General features: G+C 40.0%; 1 protein-coding gene across 2 annotated transcripts in view; it reads right to left on the bottom strand.

Annotated features, from left to right (window-relative positions):
• Positions 1–18055, bottom strand: part of MPPED2 (metallophosphoesterase domain containing 2) — a 164819-nt gene that overhangs the window by 90018 nt on the left and 56746 nt on the right. The gene's annotated exons all lie outside the window — the stretch shown is intronic.

Here is an 18055-nt window from a genome sequence, read left to right as displayed (position 1 = left end):
TGACATCCTGGTTCACAGGTCAACACTCAACCATTAAGCCATGCTAGCTGGACTGAGGTAATCTTATAATACAGATCTCATCATGCATATTCCTTCCACATATTCGGCCACTTTAAAATCTTCCTAAATTCCCTATTTTTGCCTACAGACAAAAGACCACACTCCCTGCATGGTATGTGCGACTTATCAGATCTGGCCTCACAGCCACTCCTCCAATCATATCTTGAGTGGCTCTGAGCTTGCCAAGTGCTTGCAGTTCATAGAATGAGCATTTGTCTACAGGGCTCTCTCTCCCACTTGACTAAGACCTCAGGAGGGTCAGACTCTATTCCATTCATCTTTGCATTCTCAGCAGGCTTTAATAATTATTTATCAAGTGAATGAATAATTAAGAAATAATTTTATCCTGGCTAAGGATCATGTGATATATATTTGGATTCCAGATGGCCTTAAAGTGTTACAAATCCTATTTTTATTTATCCTAGGATGGCACCAATTATATCCATTACAAGGTCTATTATTCATTTGCAATGGAGAAACTAAATCTGATTTTTAAAATCTGTTATAAAAGGGCTTTTTGGGAGGGGAAGGCAGATGGAGTAAAAAATATTGGCTTGCAATAGTAAAAACTCAATTTTGTTGAAGGAGTGAACAAATAAATAAATGAGTGAACGAACTATAGGCATCACACAAATAATGTTTCGATTTCAAAAGAGAAGAAAATTACTGCTGTTGCATGGGTTAACATTACTCATTTAAAGATTTTTGCAGCCTTTGTTCCCAGGATTGGGTAGTTCAGAGGAGATAATCAATAGTGGAGTTAATGGAATAGCCATTCATTATTTGAGTAAGTTGCCTGTATTTCTTTTTTGTTGTAGCCCTTCATCTGAAAGTTTTCACCCCTAGGCCTCTCAGGCAAATGACTGCTGTTTTGACAGCTGGTTTTGCAGAGGCCACTCTTTACAAATGAACCTGCTGCCCTGGCCAAACAGGTCATGAGTGTGCATCTTCTCAGGCCCCCAGTCACTGGGTCAGCTGAAAGAATCCACTCGAACATACTTGCAGGGCCAGCTCTTCCCGTTTGCTTCCAACAGAAAAAAATCAAGAGGCCTTTGACATCTTATCCTAATTCAGGCTCGCTGACATTCCAACCTGAGAGAGTCCTCAGAAAGCAGAATCATGCCTTCCATGGAATGGAAAACTACCATCCAGCAAGGCTATAAGGATTCCTCTAGGTCACCCAATAAGTTAGCTGCAACATGGAACTCCTGCTTTTGCAGCCCAATATTCTACTCCTTTATCATGTCATGAAGTTACACAGTCAGTTTTTGAGTCAAAGAGTGTTGAAATGATTTTCTTTATAGATCAGGAAACTAAGGTTCAGGGAAATGGAGAGCCTTTTCTAAAGACCACGCCCACAAGAATGAATCCTGACTCCTAAAACCAATCTGCCACTACCTGCAAGTCCCGTCCAATAATCCCCAGGACATATGGTCACTCATTTCTTCATATCTCACAACACTCAGGACTGCTCATGTTCATGGTTGGGATACTTATTCTGTTCTATTTTTAAACCTCTACTATTATAGTTGAAGACCATTTTCTTTCATTTGACCCATGGACAAAGCATCTGTTTTGCAGCCTTAACTGTGAGCTTAGAGTAACTTAGGATAACAGAAATGACCTCTCTGGATTCAGCCACTGTCCTCCCAAACTCTCCTATCTCTGGCACTATTATTGAGGCACTTTTGATGAAATTCAATGGTAAAAATCTTCCATAAGGTGAACATCCCAATTGTTACTTATTTTTGTCCATCAGTAACTAAAAGGCTATGTTTGCTTATTTTCGGCCAATGTGGCACCCGTTTTCATGTCAAATATCTAGGTGGTTTCTCAAGGTTCTGTAAAAAAGGTTTTCTAGACAACTAGAGGCCCGTTGCACGAAGATTCGCGCAATAGGCCTTCCTTCCCCTGGCTGCCAGCACCGGTTTTCCTCCGGCACCAAGGACCCAGGCCTTTGGTCTAACCCCAAGCCTCAAGGCTAGGTTTCTCCACTGCGGCAGCAGCGAGGTTTGGCTTCTCTGCTGTGGCTGTTGTGATGCTTGGATTCTCCGCTCCAGCCGCAGCGGAGAAGCCAAGCCTCTTCAGTCTTCAGTCTTTGCTCTGCGTCTGCATATGCAAATTAACCCACCATCTTTGTTGGGTTACTTTGCATACTCATCCTGATTGGCTGGTGGGCATAGTGGAGTGATGACCAATTTGCATGTTTCTCTTTTATTAGTGTAGCTAGATTCAACTCAACCATAGTATTTCATTTCCATTTGTCTCTGAAACACTACCAGCATTTTTCACGAAGATCATTCTTCTCCCCATGGGAGGTTAGGCCAATATCATTGATTCTTAAGTGCTAAAATTGCAGGTCAAACTTTTTGAAAAAACAAAAAACTATTTTTTTTTTCAAATGAATTCCTTTGTGGTGTTTTAGCTAGCAACTGGAGATTAGATACATTAGTAGAAAAAAGAAGCACAGTGTATTTTTGCAGGGTATAACATACTAATTCACAACTGAGAACTCCAACCACTACTATTCAAACTCATTCAAAGCTTGTGAAGTTGATTCCTTACTAGGAAGATCTGGCCAGATTTCAATGCTTTGGGTTAAACAGTTCTTACTTTTTAACTCTGTCATGTGGCATTTCACTTTCAACTCCACATTCTCAGATTCACCCACATTGTGGTTTCCTTTCCCTGTTGGGCTCATTTCAAAGTTCTGCAAAGTCAAGTCATAACCTCATTTTCTAATCCAGCAGCCTTGGGGAAAATAAATCTTATTAGGTCCCTTGAAATCTCATTAGATTCGTGACCCTTTCAAAAGTCAGGGTGAGATTTGATAATGAAATGGGGACCCAGAATGCCCATGAAATGATCACAGTCTTTCTACAACATTCAACAACTATTCCCTGGGGACCTAGGGTGAGACAGGTAGTGTGTTGGGTGTTGGCTAGGAAGGTAATGAATGAACAAAATAGAAAAGGGTCTCTGCCCTTGGGGAGCTTACACTCAGCTGGGAGCAACAGAAAAAGAAGTAAATACTTACTAACAAAGTTCAGATTATGATCAATGCTAGGCAGAGAATTAGCAGCTGCTATGAAAGAGAGTAACAGAAGACATCTGATCAAAGGAGGTGTCAGTCAACATTTGCAATCTTGTCCAGGCTTTTAGCAACAATCAGTTAAGATATACAAGAAACAGACTTCCCCGATCATGTGTAACATAATGGAAGGAGGCAGGAAGCATGCACACACACAGATGTGAGTGCAGCTCCCCTCCCCCAGAGATGTTTACAACAGTATTCATGAGAAAGAGGAATATGATAGAGCAGCGATTTTCAACTGATGTGCCTCAAGAATTGTTAAACCATGCACTGTCTGACTATTTGGTTAGGGGTACTGACCTCTTTTCCCTTAGGTTGTCAAATTAAAAAATGACAATAGGCAACACAACAATAGCTGTCAATGTCAATGAATAAAAACTATGCCTTTTTTTTGTTCGATTGGCAAAAAAACATATTTTGGGGTGTGTGGCAGAATTTTAATAATCAGTCTATGTGTGTCATGAGATGAAAAAGGTTGAAAATCGCTGCTGTGAGCAAAAGAGAAAAGTGACATTTTTCAAGATGAAAATAGGAAACAGGTAATAAACATCTTAAAGTGCTACCCAAGGCTGTCTCAGTCCCCAACCAAGCCATGCCACTGTACTTGTCCCTGAATTGCAGCAAGTCATACCACATGGACTCCATTCTAGGAAAACAGTAGGCTACTCGCTCCAAAGTTCAAAGCAAAGATATTTCATTACCAGACTCATAAAGCAGACACTGTTGGTGGGAGGAACATGATGAATTCTATTTCCCTTGTCAGTGACTGGTTTGAAGAGATGCATGTCACCCAATCCTAGCCAATGAGACATGAGGGGAAGTCTGCTGAAGGGCTCCCGGGAAATGGTTACCACCTCTACAAACAGACAATACAATAATGGAATGGTCCTCTCTTTCCACTGAATATTGTCATGTCTTCATAACAAGCCCGGAATTTGAACAGTCACTCTCCAACCTCAGGGGCAAGGTTAACATGTGAAAACAGAAGAAAGAAATACCAAATACCCTGGGTTCCTGGAAATCATCACTGGGTCCCTGAATTACAGGATTTTAAAAAATGCTTTACTCCTCCCAGCTTCTTCTTATCTAAGATACTAAATCCCTTGTTATTTAAGCCATTTTGTTTCTTCCAGCCAAAAGCCTCCTTGCTGATTTAACACACTATGTTTACACTTCCACATGCTTAATTAATACCATAATGTCTTTCCCAAACAATGCTACTGCTATACCCTCTATTCCTCCTGACAACACTAATAAGAGAGCCTAAATCATAATTTCTGCCTCTGGCAGGGACACTCAGAGTCCCTGTAAACAAAATAAATGATGATGACAATTATGAGGCTTCGAATAGATTCAGTAATACTTACCCTCTAATGGGAACAGCCCTAAAAAAAAATGTATATATTAATCCACTTAACCCTATGAACTAAGAACTATTATCCGCTTTTACAGATGAGGTAACTGAGGTATACAAAGGTCATGATGAAAAAGAACAGCTTTGCTAAGGGTGATGAGGACACGCAGACTATATCCCTGAACTTGACAATAGACACCATCATAAGCAAGAACAGGGCAGTGAATTGGCAAGAGAGCCACAGAAGAGTTCATTAAAGTTCCAATTATTTGCAAGCACCAGTAGAGAACCTGATTCAATAGGTCTGAGCTAGATTCCAGGAATCTGAAGTTTTAACCAACCTCCTGGTGTTAAGCAGTCAGGTTTAGGAGATAGGAACTCGAAACTAGAGAAAACTGAGCTGCCCAAGATTTGTGGGACTTAATAAGGTAAACTGAGGTGATCTATTAACTCCATCAGATTGGTTTGATAACCTGAATTCTTTATAGCTTGGGATTTAGTGAACTTGTTTCCTAAATCCTACAGGATACAAAGAGTTCTGTGTGTTTTCTTGTCTTCCTGACAGTCTGATTCACATACTAGCCTCAACTTGCTTCCAAGATACGCCAAGAATGTCCTGCAACAGCCTACAATGGGAAGAAAACTTAAAAATCCCACCAAGCCTAGGTCACAGTCATTTTGGGAACTTTCTAACACAGACACATGAAAGTGTGGATTGGCCATAAAGAGTTAAAATAAAGCATGTGGACATGGTCACTATGGCAGTTTTCTGTCTACCAGAGTCACAGAGCATGGGTGTGACCAAAGACAAATGATGCTAAACTGACCTGCAAATGCATGGCACAGGAGCAACCACCTATCTCCCCATGCTACGACGTGGCAGTCACTGCCCATCAATCATAACATCTTTCCCACTGAGTCTGGATGAGCCAGGAAGATCCTTCTTAACAAAATGCTTCTGGACCGAAACTCGAAACATAAATAAAAATTAAGATCTCTCGCGAATAGAAGCAAGAGAAGCAAAAGAAAAATATTGTGTGTTCATTTTCCAGATACTCTTCTGGTGTATCCAAGTCTTATTATTACTATTTCTATAGCTCCTCATGTTCCTAAAGGGCACCTGGATAAATGTTTGCTGAATTTAATTTGTTATTTTTCCCCCTACTACTTTGGCCAAAGGATTCAGCATTTCCCTAACAGGAATATTAAACTCAGCATAAGCCATGAAGTCCTGGAACCAAAACAGTTAATTAGAAAGTCACCAAGACTTAGCAAGAAGCAGGAGACACGGCTTAGGAAGTTGCCCATTTTTCTTGTAATAAAGAAAATAAAGACAGTAATTCTGAGAACGTTTATTAACCCCCCAGTATGGGTAACTGCCATCAGCTGTGGGTCTGTTAGTCTTGCATTAACATAAGCTACTGGATCTTGGTTTTCAATGGCACAGTAATGCCCATGATACTGCCGATAAGTGCTAACGCTGAGTTTTGGAAACCATGCCCTGTGTCTAGCAAATGCTTTTAAAGGAATTTCACTCTCAATGGTTGCTTGCCCAGGAGAAATTCATTTTATGCTAAAAAAAAAAAAAAGTAAGAAAGCAAACAAGGAGGCATTCAATTGAGCAAGCGTTTTCTTAACTCATTTTAGATAATCTCTTGCATTCATCAACAATTTCTCCAGTGGGCAGAACCATAGAAAAACACTTTGTATGGTTTGGCTGTATGCTCGTTCTATATTGGTAGACAACCTAAAATAATGAAATGGTGATAAAACAAAAAAAGGAAGGCTTTATAACAGTCAGGGCACGCCAACCAATTTTAAATTGAATTACACAGCCTGCTAATCTTTATGATGGGATACAATTTCTTTCAACATTATGCATTATACTAAAATTTGCCGCGTTTTCCCCTTCCCACTTCTTGAGCTGAGAGCCACCCCCATGCACCTCCCCGGTGATACAGCTTCTCTTGGACCCCAGAAGCATTGTTCCTGCTGCCTGGGAAGGCAGGGCATGGCTTGTGCAAGATTTCATTTTTATAGCTATTGTTAGTTGTGTGCATTTGTATTTCACACCAGGGTATACACACAGTGTTACGAACACTGGGCATATTTTCCTAAGACACATTTCTAAAGAGGATAGATTAAAAAACACACATATGGTAAAAGAGATTTTTAAAGCCAACAATATTGAGGAGCTTGTTACATTTTAAAAACAAATGTGCAGAACACTGCAGGCTGCATATCTGATGAAGCCGGTGCACTTCAGAAATCTGAACTGCCCGGGGTTAGAATGGAAGGGACTGCACTGACGCAGAAGCCTATCTATTTGGATCGTGTTCTTTGCTCTTTAGGTGTGTTTTTTCTCCCTCTTGGGGTGGAGAGGGGTAGAGCTTATTCTGTAGGCATGATCGAGTTCAGGCATTACCCCTCTAACCCTGATGAGGAGAAGGAAGAACTGCCTTGACAAGTTCCTAATCCTTCTTCCTCCTGCCATGGGAAATGGAACTTTCAAATTCACCTTAGTAATATTTCTAGGAGACATGACCCTTCTTAGAACCCCTTTATCTTAGAATATGGAATCTTACTGTGTGATGCATTGGGCTTATCGATATATATATAAAAGCCTAAGCGACCCACTGACCGGCCGGTAGCTATGACATGCAATGACCACCAGGGGGCAGACACTCAACACAGGAGCTGCCGAGCTACGGTGATTTGGCAGCTGTGTGCATTCTCAGGTGACACACCCCGAACCAGAGAGGAAGGAGCCTGATTCCAGGGTGTGTCGCCCAAGAACCACCTTCTCGCAATCTGGGACCCCTTGGGGGATGTCGGAGAGCTGGTTTCCGCCTGATTCCTGCAGGCCAGCCTTAGGGACCCCACCGGTGCATGAATCCATGCACTGGGCCTCTAGTTTATAATACAAATAAAAGACAAACCTGTATACACTGCCTTGTGAACAAATTCATGTTCCCTATCACGGAGCTATACCTATGACTTTTTTAAACATGTGCAAGGCAGGCAAAGAGACCACCTATAAGAATAAAAACTTAGGTCTTATTATGGGAGTATATGGCAAATGATGAGCTACAGAACAGCTACCAGAAACCACACACAGTTTCTGGTTTAGATCTTTCTAGAAATTCTAGACACTCTATTAACTGACACTCTCCAGTCCCTGTGAGATACATATCGACTGCTGCTCACAACACACTGACTAATGACAGTCACAACTGTCCCTGGTGACACCAATGCATGCCGGCTCCCATGTACAGCATCCCTAAGCCACTTGCATTTATCTCCAAACTAGTTTATGCCAGCTGGACTTTTTACCATAATCACCTAATGTCATTGTGTATTACTTAAAATGATGACATAGGAACATTAAAAGAGTGTATAAATTTGCTGTTGCCTAGGGAGTAATTGACACCACTTTACAAAGGGGGAATGAATCATAAAAATCTAGAAATATTTGGCACTCGGAGTGTTTCACAAGCATCTTTCCATTCTGACTCACCAATACATACACTAAAATGGAAGCATGACAAATACGGTGAATTTTTGATAAAGATGATAAATTATGTGGGATTTTCCCAAGAAAGACAGTGCTGATTTCCAATCACTGTGAACAAAGGAAGGGCTTTGGCACAAGTTCAGAAGACTGGCCAAACCGTGCACATCTATATGCTGCAAGTTACAATAAAAACATCCAGCTACGTGTTTATCATATGCTGGGTGCCTGCTCTGCCTGACTTTCTCATTAACTGTACCCTTTCCAGTCCCTGAGACAGGGTAAGGGGGCTTTGGCTGGAGGAGGAGCTGCGTATAGCACCTGCTATAGTTGTGAAGATGGAAATTATTCCCAGTGACACCTCGAACCCCAAGACCTTATCTAGAACAAGCATCCAGCCCCACCAGCATGACTCAGTGGTTGAGCATCGACCTATGAAATAGGAGGTCACAGTTTGATTCCAAGTTGGGGCACAGTTTAGTCTCTTCAAAATGAAAAGAAAGTTTGCTTCCCAACCTTATTTTCGGACAAAAGAGAACAATACAAACTAGAGGATAAGTGAGATTTAATTTACTGAAATGACAGAGAGAAGGGAGACAAGAGAGGGGAGACAACACAGTTTAATTGTACAACTTTACCCCGAAATTAGATGGGGGGGAAATGTGCTATTTCTTTCCTGCTCCTGAAATTTCAACAGAATTTAAGAAACACGGGGGAAGAAAGTATATTTCAGTTTCATGGTGCACCCAAAACTTGCTGCAATAACATCTACATCCAGTAGATCAATAATGCATGTTATAGTTAGCTGCTTAATTATTCATTTTGGATGTACCAAATAGGGTTTTAAAACAAATTCCAGGTGTGAAAAAAAGCTAGGCAATGCAGGCAATGTACTCAAAACTAAAAGCCATTTTCCCCAATGTTATTTTCCCCTCAGAACATCATAAAAATCTCTAATTCTCAAAATTAGGAAGAGACATTCTGATAAAAACTTTACATATATATTTACATTTATGTGTTCTGTGGACTGTTACAAATGCTAAATAAAATGCTCTAATATCAAAAGGTCACAAAAGTGACAGAATAAGAACAGTACCAGGGATATGCATAAGAAGTAAAAAAAAAAAAAGGCCAAAAAATAAAGAATGTTAAATGGGGACAAATCAAAATAGAACACTAATTAAAGGTTGCCGTTTGGGTTACAAAGGTTGCTTACTACCCAAGAGTGTGAGTGGGAGCTGAATGCCATTCCACAAGCATGCAGTGCCAGGTCTAAGGGACGCCTCTTCAGACTTTGTACAAAAGCACCTCATGGGCCAGCAGCAACCCTGATCAGGAATAACTTATTGGAAAAACTAAACATTTTTAAATGAAAATGCACAATGATTCCAATCTCCTTCCCCCACAAGAAAGCCAAGAATAAACAAAACCAAAACCAAATATAGGGATCTAACTGCAAGTTTTGCAATAAACCTCCCTCTCCGCACTTTAGGCTAAATTATGAATGCCCACTAACCAACTACCTATGTAATAGCCAGAAGGCCTTCAGTCCACAGCTCTGGAATGTGCCTTCACGTTGCCACAGGACAAACTCAGCCAGGCCAGACGCACACAAAGAATCTGAGAGTGCAAGTTTCCAGGGCCAGCAACCAAGCAGCCCAGGCTCTTTGTATCTCATGACTTAGCACTTTTTGACCAGCAGTCCAAAAGCCTTCCATCAGACAAACCTAGTTTACTTAACATTCATTATTGATTTCACTAATTCTTAAAATTAGTTGTATCTCTTGGAGCAAAAAAATGAGTTAGGTAACTTTCTGAGGTAAATGTATTTCCTGGCCCTTACCAGGAGAGTGTGAAAATAAGAAACAATAGAAATATGGCACCCCTTAATTCCCCATTGCCATCCATCCCTGGATCCTGGGTCCCAGTCTCCCTGGGTACCATGGAAGGAATCAGAATGCAGAGCACAGCTACTGCCTCCTTGGTCTCTGTGACCGGGGCTATGGTAGACTCCTTTGTGTGCTTGCTTGAGGATCGAATGAGATAACAAATACGTTAGCAAAAGACCCACAGCATCGTGCCCCTAAACATATAGACATACTAATTTTATAGGATCAAGTTTCTATTATAACCCCTCACGCTTACTTAAGGGTAAGAAAATGAGAAACACTGTTTTGTTTTAGCTTGATTTGGCTTGACTTTTAAAACAGATTGCAGTGCATTGTAAGGCCTGCACAGAAGACATTTCTATAAAAGACATTATTGGTTTTATTTGGAAAAATCTGAAAAAAAAGTCTGTAGACTAAATTATAGAATTGTATCTATTTATATTTCATTTTGAAATCTGTAGTGAGTTCATGTAAATGAATATCCACGTTCTTAGAAAAGACACATTGAAATACTGAAGGTAAAGGGACATGGAGTCTGTAGCTTACACAAATACTTCAGGAAAAATTATATAAATAGAAAGACAGAGAGAGAGAGAGAGAGAGAGAGAGAGAGAGAGAGAGAGAGAGAGAGAGAATATGCAAATAGCAAAATGTTAACAATTGGGGAATGGAGCTATAGGGTATATGATAGGTCCTTGTATTATTCTTGCAACTTTCTTAAGCTTGAAATTAGATTCAAAATAAGTATAAAATGTTAATTGAAAAATGATTCATCAAATGGGACTGCCCACTGGTGTGGGAAGTGCTGTCTGCACATGAATGGCTCTTCTGGCACTTCACTTTGGAATCCACACTCTACTTTCCCCTCCCCCGCCTAGTCTGCTCGGGGTGCAGGAATGGCAGGGCTGAATTATGCAGACAGTGCTATAATTATGTCCTCTTCTCTTTCATCTTCCTTGCACTACTCCAAGGGAGCATGTGTAGGGTGAGCTAATGATTTGCTGCGTATCTCCGATGAGTACTATATTATTTGCATCATAATATTTTCATTTCTTCCCCCTGCACATAATGCCATGTTGACAGCAAGGTCAGTTAAGTTACTATAAGGGATTTTTAATGAAAACAATTATAAATTAAAAATAACTGTGTTTAAAGCATTTAACAGTCACTAGGGTCAAGTGATTACAGCAGTTACAAGACCCATGGGACGTGTTCACACCAAAACAAAGTGAATAAATTACCTCAGCTGGCGCATGTAATCACTAAGTGACCACAGGGGTCAGGCAGAGTGGAACCCTGAAGACTTTCACGCAAAACCAATAATGAAAATTTATCAGTCAAAAGGTGGCGGGGGGAGGGGGTACATCAAGAATTAGTGAGTCGAGCCATAGACTGGAAGCAGAATGGACTCCCCATGCAGCTTGAAGAGCCAGGAAAATGACATTCAAAAACCCAGGGGACCACTGGGGGAAAAATTCCAGGAAACAATATGCAGATAGGCTGGGAGGATGTGGGAGAGCTCAAATGGAAGTGATCTATTCCATATTGGCAAGATAAAAGCCAAACCAAGGGCTACCTACCTATAAGAATAACTGTCCTTATTCAGAAACCCGTCGTGGGGTGTGGACATGCATTTGGAGGTCTACAATACAAGACAATGAAGGGTGTGATGTTAACAATAAAATGATCCTGTCTAACAATTACAAGGTATTTGGCAGCTGTGAATGCCCCTCAAAAGTCACCCTCACAACTCTGTGTCTATTTCTCCTTGTTGTAGAGAAAAAGTGGCTGAAGATCAGGGAAGCAAACACATCTTGTTGATCAAAATACAAGTAGGAAGTGAAGAAAACCAGACATTTATTGACGTGCCCTCTGGGAGTGTTATCTCAGGAGACTCATCATCGAAGGAGACTAGAATCCCTAAACTAATGTGTGCTAATGGTCTGAACTTTGTACGGAGGGGAGAAAAGGATGAAGTCCAATTAGGGAGGCAGGGCCAGTTTCCTAACAGATAGAAACTTTGATGTAGGCTTTAAAGCAGGGGTCCTCAAACTACGGCCCGCGGGCCACGTGCAAATACAAATGTTGTATTTGTTCCCGTTTTGTTTTTTTACTTCAAAATAAGATATGTACAGTGTGCATAGGAATTTGTTTATAGTTTTTTTTTTAAACTAGAGTCCGGCCCTCCAACGGTCTGAAGGACAGTGAACTGGGCCCCTGTTTAAAAAGTTTGAGGACCCCTGCTTTAAAGAATGAACAAGAGTTCACAGAAGAAAGGGAACAAGACTGGCAGGCAGGTGGTGGGATCAACCGGATTGAAGATTCAGTTACTCAGCAAAAATGTAGAGTGCTTTGTACACACATAGCCCTGTGTTTGTGACCTCATCGACAATATGGAGGACAACCCGTTCTCCTGTAGAGACCCACCACCTGATCTCGTGGAGCTTACTTTCATTCATCTATCCCTTCACTCAATGCATGTTCTGAGCTACTCCTATGACTCAGGCACTGTTGTAGGTCTAGAGGATACAGATATTATGGAGCTTGCATTCAATGGAGGAAGACCAACAATAAGTAAGAAGACACACAAGTAGCAAACGTAAGATCTCACCAAAGAGTTGGCATTTGAGCAGAGACCAACAACAGAGGAAGTACATGGGTTAATGATCAAGTGGATCAGAAGGGAAATGAGGAGAATGAGCAGTATTTGGAGGAGATGTTAATTCAACATTGTGATATATTGATTTTGAGGCATCTACCATCTATGGTAAAATAGTCTCCAATTAGATGCAAATGTGTGTGTGTGTGTGTGTGTGTAGATTAAGATTAAATCAGTACTCCATTCCATAAATCAAACCTTGAAGAATGAGAATAATCTCCCAGGTTTTGACGTGCAGAATTAACATAGAAATGGCATCACGCCCAGGCAGAAGACAAAGTCTCTACGCCTGGGCCCTCCACTAACAAATCTGTGTGAAATTGGCTAAGACACTGAAACTCTGTGAATTCTAGTTGCCTAATTTATAAAACAGGGAGATAATATAGACAAGCCAAGGCTAGATGCTAAGGGCAGTAACACCGCTCTCTTGTTCCCTTCTACATTCTCCATGGCGGAAGACTGACAAGACACTGAGATCATATGCAAATAACCTTTTGAGGATGAAGCCCCTTCGTGCTCTGGTATGCAAGCATCCTGCTCTAGGATTTAGGATTGCATAAATTCTGAGGGCTTCAATTTTCCCTCTCGGGACAGAGGGTTTAGAAAATTTGGGGACTTTTTTGTTTCCAAAGATCTCCTTTTCCTTTATTTTTTTATTTATTTATTTTTAATAGTGACAAAATTGTCATGTAGTGAAATTCAAAAATATTTTGCCCTTTTCAGGAAAGTGTGTACCTGGCTTTCTCTGCTAAGCTGATGAAACAATGGTTATATGAGTCTCGCCCATGCCTGTTTCTCTAGGCCAGTGATTCTCAACCTTCCTAATGCCGCAACACTTTAATACAGTTCCTCATGTTGTGGTGACCTCCAACCATAAAATTATTTTCGTTGCTACTTCATAACTGTAATTTTGCTACTGTTATGAATCATAATGTAAATATCTGATATGCAGGGTGTATTTTCATTGTTTGCGACCCACAGGTTGAGAACCGCTGCTCTAGGCGATAGAGATATTTCAGCAAAGGAGAAAGCAGGAAGTTTCAGAACTGAATTCTGGGAGAGTAGGGACAACACCCAGGGACATTAGCTCTTGTCCACAGTATGATCCCAGTCTGTCCTCCCACCTTTCTGGATCCCTATCCATCCATCAGCAAGACAGAGATAATGCTGTCTGCCCATATCGACTTCCCTGCACCATTATAAGCATTAATGATCTAATATACTCTAAGGTACTCTGAGTCCTTTGGAGAAAGATGCCATATGAATTAGAGGCATTCTAATTAATGTAATTTAAGAAAATGGCTGGCCATAACAAAGAGGACTCGGTTCACATGGATCACAAATGACCTAGCCTCATGTCCTTGGGTCACTAACAATCCTTTCTAATGAGACAAAGTCCAGTCTTACTTATTTGAGCATATTCAACTATTCTGTATTTATGTTCTTTTTTAAGTACTTTACATAATTCTATATCAAAATTGAACCATACTTTCAAATTAATTTTTTTCTTATTGGAGGAAAAGTACTTACCTATGAATAAGACCATGAGATAATTCACTTTAGCATAAAAGATTCTTTAACGTAAAGAAAGACAAGTAGATAATAAGCATGAATCTGTTATTTGGATTAAACAAATATATGGCAGACAAGAAAACGGGACATTTGTATCCTCATAGGATATGCAGTCAACTCATAGACATTTTTGGAAGTTCTAGAATCTATTTTTTTTTACAAACTTCCTTTTTTAATGATAAATAATTTCCTTGCATAAGCAATTTTGTCAGAGTGTAGCTTCACAAGTTATACGAATGAAACAGACTGAATGCAAAATAACACCCTAAATAATTGCATGACAGAGAAGTTTTTACATAAATTATAACTTGAGGATGGTAATAGGAGAAATCAAATTATGAATCACAAACTGAAAAGTCTAGCATTTTAGATATGGTTTTTGTGAGCAAGTTAATGATTAAGAAACTCCTTTTACATTAAACTCCAGACAATGCGAGTGAGAGAATTCTAGGCTGTAAGGAACTCTGGTAGGCTCTCCTCTGCAAGTCCTGGGGAGTCATCTTATTAAAGCCTCAAACCTTTGCCTCTTTATTAGCTATGACTATTCAGTCGCTATAACCATTCCAGCGAGGCTCCCCTGCTCAAATCACTTCTGAAGCGCCTTTTCTGGGAACTGTTCGACAATTGCTGTTAGTTTATATCATTTTTTTAAAATTGGAGATTGTCCATCTCCACTTGCCCACTTCAGAAGCTCCAGTTCCTACTGGTTTTGTGCAATTGCAAAAATCAGTAGCCTTAAATGTGAAGACCATGCCTGGAAAGCATGGGGTGTCAGAGTTGGAAAAGTCAGCTGCAATCTGCCCGCAGCATGGCGCGCATGCGTCTGTAAGACAGGAGCTGGTGTGCAGAGGTGACTTCCAGAGGAGGAGGGTGGGTGTCACGGAGGGAGGAGGGAGAGAGTCAGGTTCAAAATGGGGCAGAAGGGAGATGACAGGAGACTGAAACAGGGATGGGAAAGTGGAGGCCTGGCCCCTCCGGTGTAGTTGAGAAGTTAATTAGAACCTAAAAACATATATGTGTGTCGGGGTCTGGGATGCTTGGAAAGGAGATAGTGCCACGTTTCTGGTGGCCAGGCAGGGCCACGTGGCTCACCATTTTCTCTGCTCCACAGGCAGACTGGGCCAACATGCCTCGGGTCACTGGGGCACAAAAGACTGCAAGGCCGCGCTCCGTAAAGTCGTGCCCTCCCAGGGAGTAAGAAAAGTTCACTGACAGGGCAAGAAAGAGGAGTCGTGGCACTGGCACACTTGGATAATGTAATTTAGCAGCAGGTAACATTACTGACCATTCACTACCTGCAAACACTGGATACATGTGCATTCACACACGACACAACAGGAAATACACCCATTGTTAACAGTGATCTGTGACTTGTAGGATATACTGGTGATCTTAATACTTTTTCTGTACCATTATCTACACTTTTCACACAGAATATGTAAGATTTCACAATTAGAAAAAGAGTTTGTAGTCATTTTTAAGAAACCCTTACAGGGTGAAGCTTTTCTGCCACTGAGGAGATTCAAAAATATATGACACAAATTCTTAAATACTGCTGAGGCTATTATGGGGAATCTTTAGAGGGAAATTTGACAATACATAATAAAAGGGTGTGTGTGTGTGTTTAAAGTATGTATCAATTGGAGCAACAATTCTAATTACAGGAAGATATCCTACAACTATAATAAAAGACGTTTGCAAAGAGAGAGCAAGAAGGATGTTCATCACACCAGTGTAGGTAATAAAAGAATGAAAACACCTTAGGTCTTCAGTAATAAGGAGAGCTAAATAAATTAGAGTACACCCATACAACAGGATGCTATGCTGACACAGAGCATGACGTGCTACATTTTTTTAAAGTTACAGGATAATAAGAAAGAGGTGAAGGGATTAAAAACTAAAATTGGAAGTAACAAAATAACCAAAAGGATATTAAGTACAGCATAGGGAATATAATCAATGTTTAATAACTATGTATGGTGCCAGGTGGGTACTGGAAATATCAGAGGGAATACTTGGCCAAGTTTAACCACTATACCGTACCTCTGAAACAAATACAGAATAAGGCTGAATGTAAAATGCAATAGAAAAATAAAATCTAAAGCTCTTTTTTTTAAAAAAAAGAAAGAAAGAAAGAAAGAAAGTAAGTAAGTTAGTTGTTTGGAAAAATAAAGTAGTGAAAATTTTTAAAAATAAAAAATAAGTTAAAAATAGTAATTAAGCAAAAAAAAAATTCTTAAAGCATAAAGACTGCCACTATTAAGGATATTCAACATAGAAATAGAAAATAGAAAAATTTCTCAAATGCTATACACCAAATAGTAATTACTCTGAAAAAGAGGATTACAGATGAATGCATATTTTCTGCTTTGCACATGTCAAATACTGAAAATTTTATAATGTATATTTCTTATTTATATTGAAAGTATTCTTGCGGGGGGGGAGTCTTACTTATTGATGTAGCCATATTGATGTAGGAAGATATTTATAATATAGTGTTAAGATGAACAGACTATGACATGGTATTACTGTAATCTCTCTATTTGGTAAAAATATGTGTTGTGTGTATGCATATGTATTAACAGAAAACAGTCTATAAAGAGCCACACTAAATGTTAACAGTGGTTATCCCTGGCCACGGGTGATTCTGTTTTCTTCTTCCACGTATCTCTATTTGCTAGGGTATCTCTATGAGCATATGTTACACATATTCTAAGAGTAAAATAAACAGCTCAGGCTGTGAAAGCTTCTCCGAAAGCCCAGCTCCAAAACTCTGGGCCAATAGCACAATCACTGGAAAGGAACACAGTCTCCCAATATGATTGTTGTGAAAGGGACAAAGTTGATTTGTATGTCTAGGATCGGGGATGTGTGTTGCAGTCACACTCCATTACAACCATGTCTAATACAATGCTTCTACAGATATGAATAATCCCTTTCTTGAGATTTTCCTTGGAAGCATTTTCTTTTTTAAAATATATTTTTATTGATTTCAGAGAGGAAAGGAGAGGGGAGAGAGAGATAGAAACATCAATGATGAGAGAAAATCATTGATAGGCTGCCTCCTACATGCCCCCTACTGGAGATCAAGCCCGAAACCCTGGCATGTGCCCTTGACCAGAATCAAACCCAGGACTTTTTAGTCTGCAGGCCCATGTTCTATCTACTAAGCCAAACCAGCTAGGGCTGGAAGCACTTTTCTTTCTTTCTTTCTTTCTTTCTTTCTTTCTTTCTTTCTTTCTTTCTTTCTTTCTTCCTTTCTTTCTTTCAGGCCTGGAGAAACTGAAGTTCAGAGCTATTTAATGGCAACCAAGACCAAAGGAAAGCTATAATTAAAAGTTCATGGCCTTGGAGTTTGACTGACTAGATAGTTATATATAAAATTTCAGCTGAAGAAAGAGACCACCCAAGAACCCTGCCTTTCTAATTATAATATTGGAAACAAAACGACAACAACAACAAATCCTTTTTAAGTATTCCTGCACAGTATAAAGAAATGACGAACAATAGCCAACTGGATGTTATACTCTGAAGAGTAAAGGAAAAGGAAGTGAAGAGAAGGGGAATGTAGAGAAAGGAGGATAAGACAGTATATCTCTATTAAGAATTGCATACTTTTAATGTTTGAGCCAAATGGCAAAGCAGAAAAAAACTATTATACCTTTAAGTTCATTCATTCACTCAGAGATTCAACAACGATTGGTGTTCCCCACTATATCCCAGGCCCTTTATTCAGAAGTGGGGGTACAAAGAGCAATGGTTAGGAGACAGACAAGTAGACAATCACATAGCAACTATGAGAAGGGCTGGCTGCACACATGCCTGACCAATGGGTTAAGGGAAGCAACCAGCTCTTCAGGCAGAAAGGATGAATGAGTTCTCCTAAAGGGAGGGTCATTACAGGAAAGGAACGGGG

Source organism: Myotis davidii, unplaced genomic scaffold, assembly GCF_000327345.1.
Source record: "Myotis davidii unplaced genomic scaffold, ASM32734v1 scaffold330, whole genome shotgun sequence".
Lineage (NCBI taxonomy): Eukaryota > Metazoa > Chordata > Mammalia > Chiroptera > Vespertilionidae > Myotis > Myotis davidii.
The sequence above is the reverse complement of the archived record's forward strand: the minus strand, read 5'-3'. Positions and strand labels throughout refer to the sequence as shown.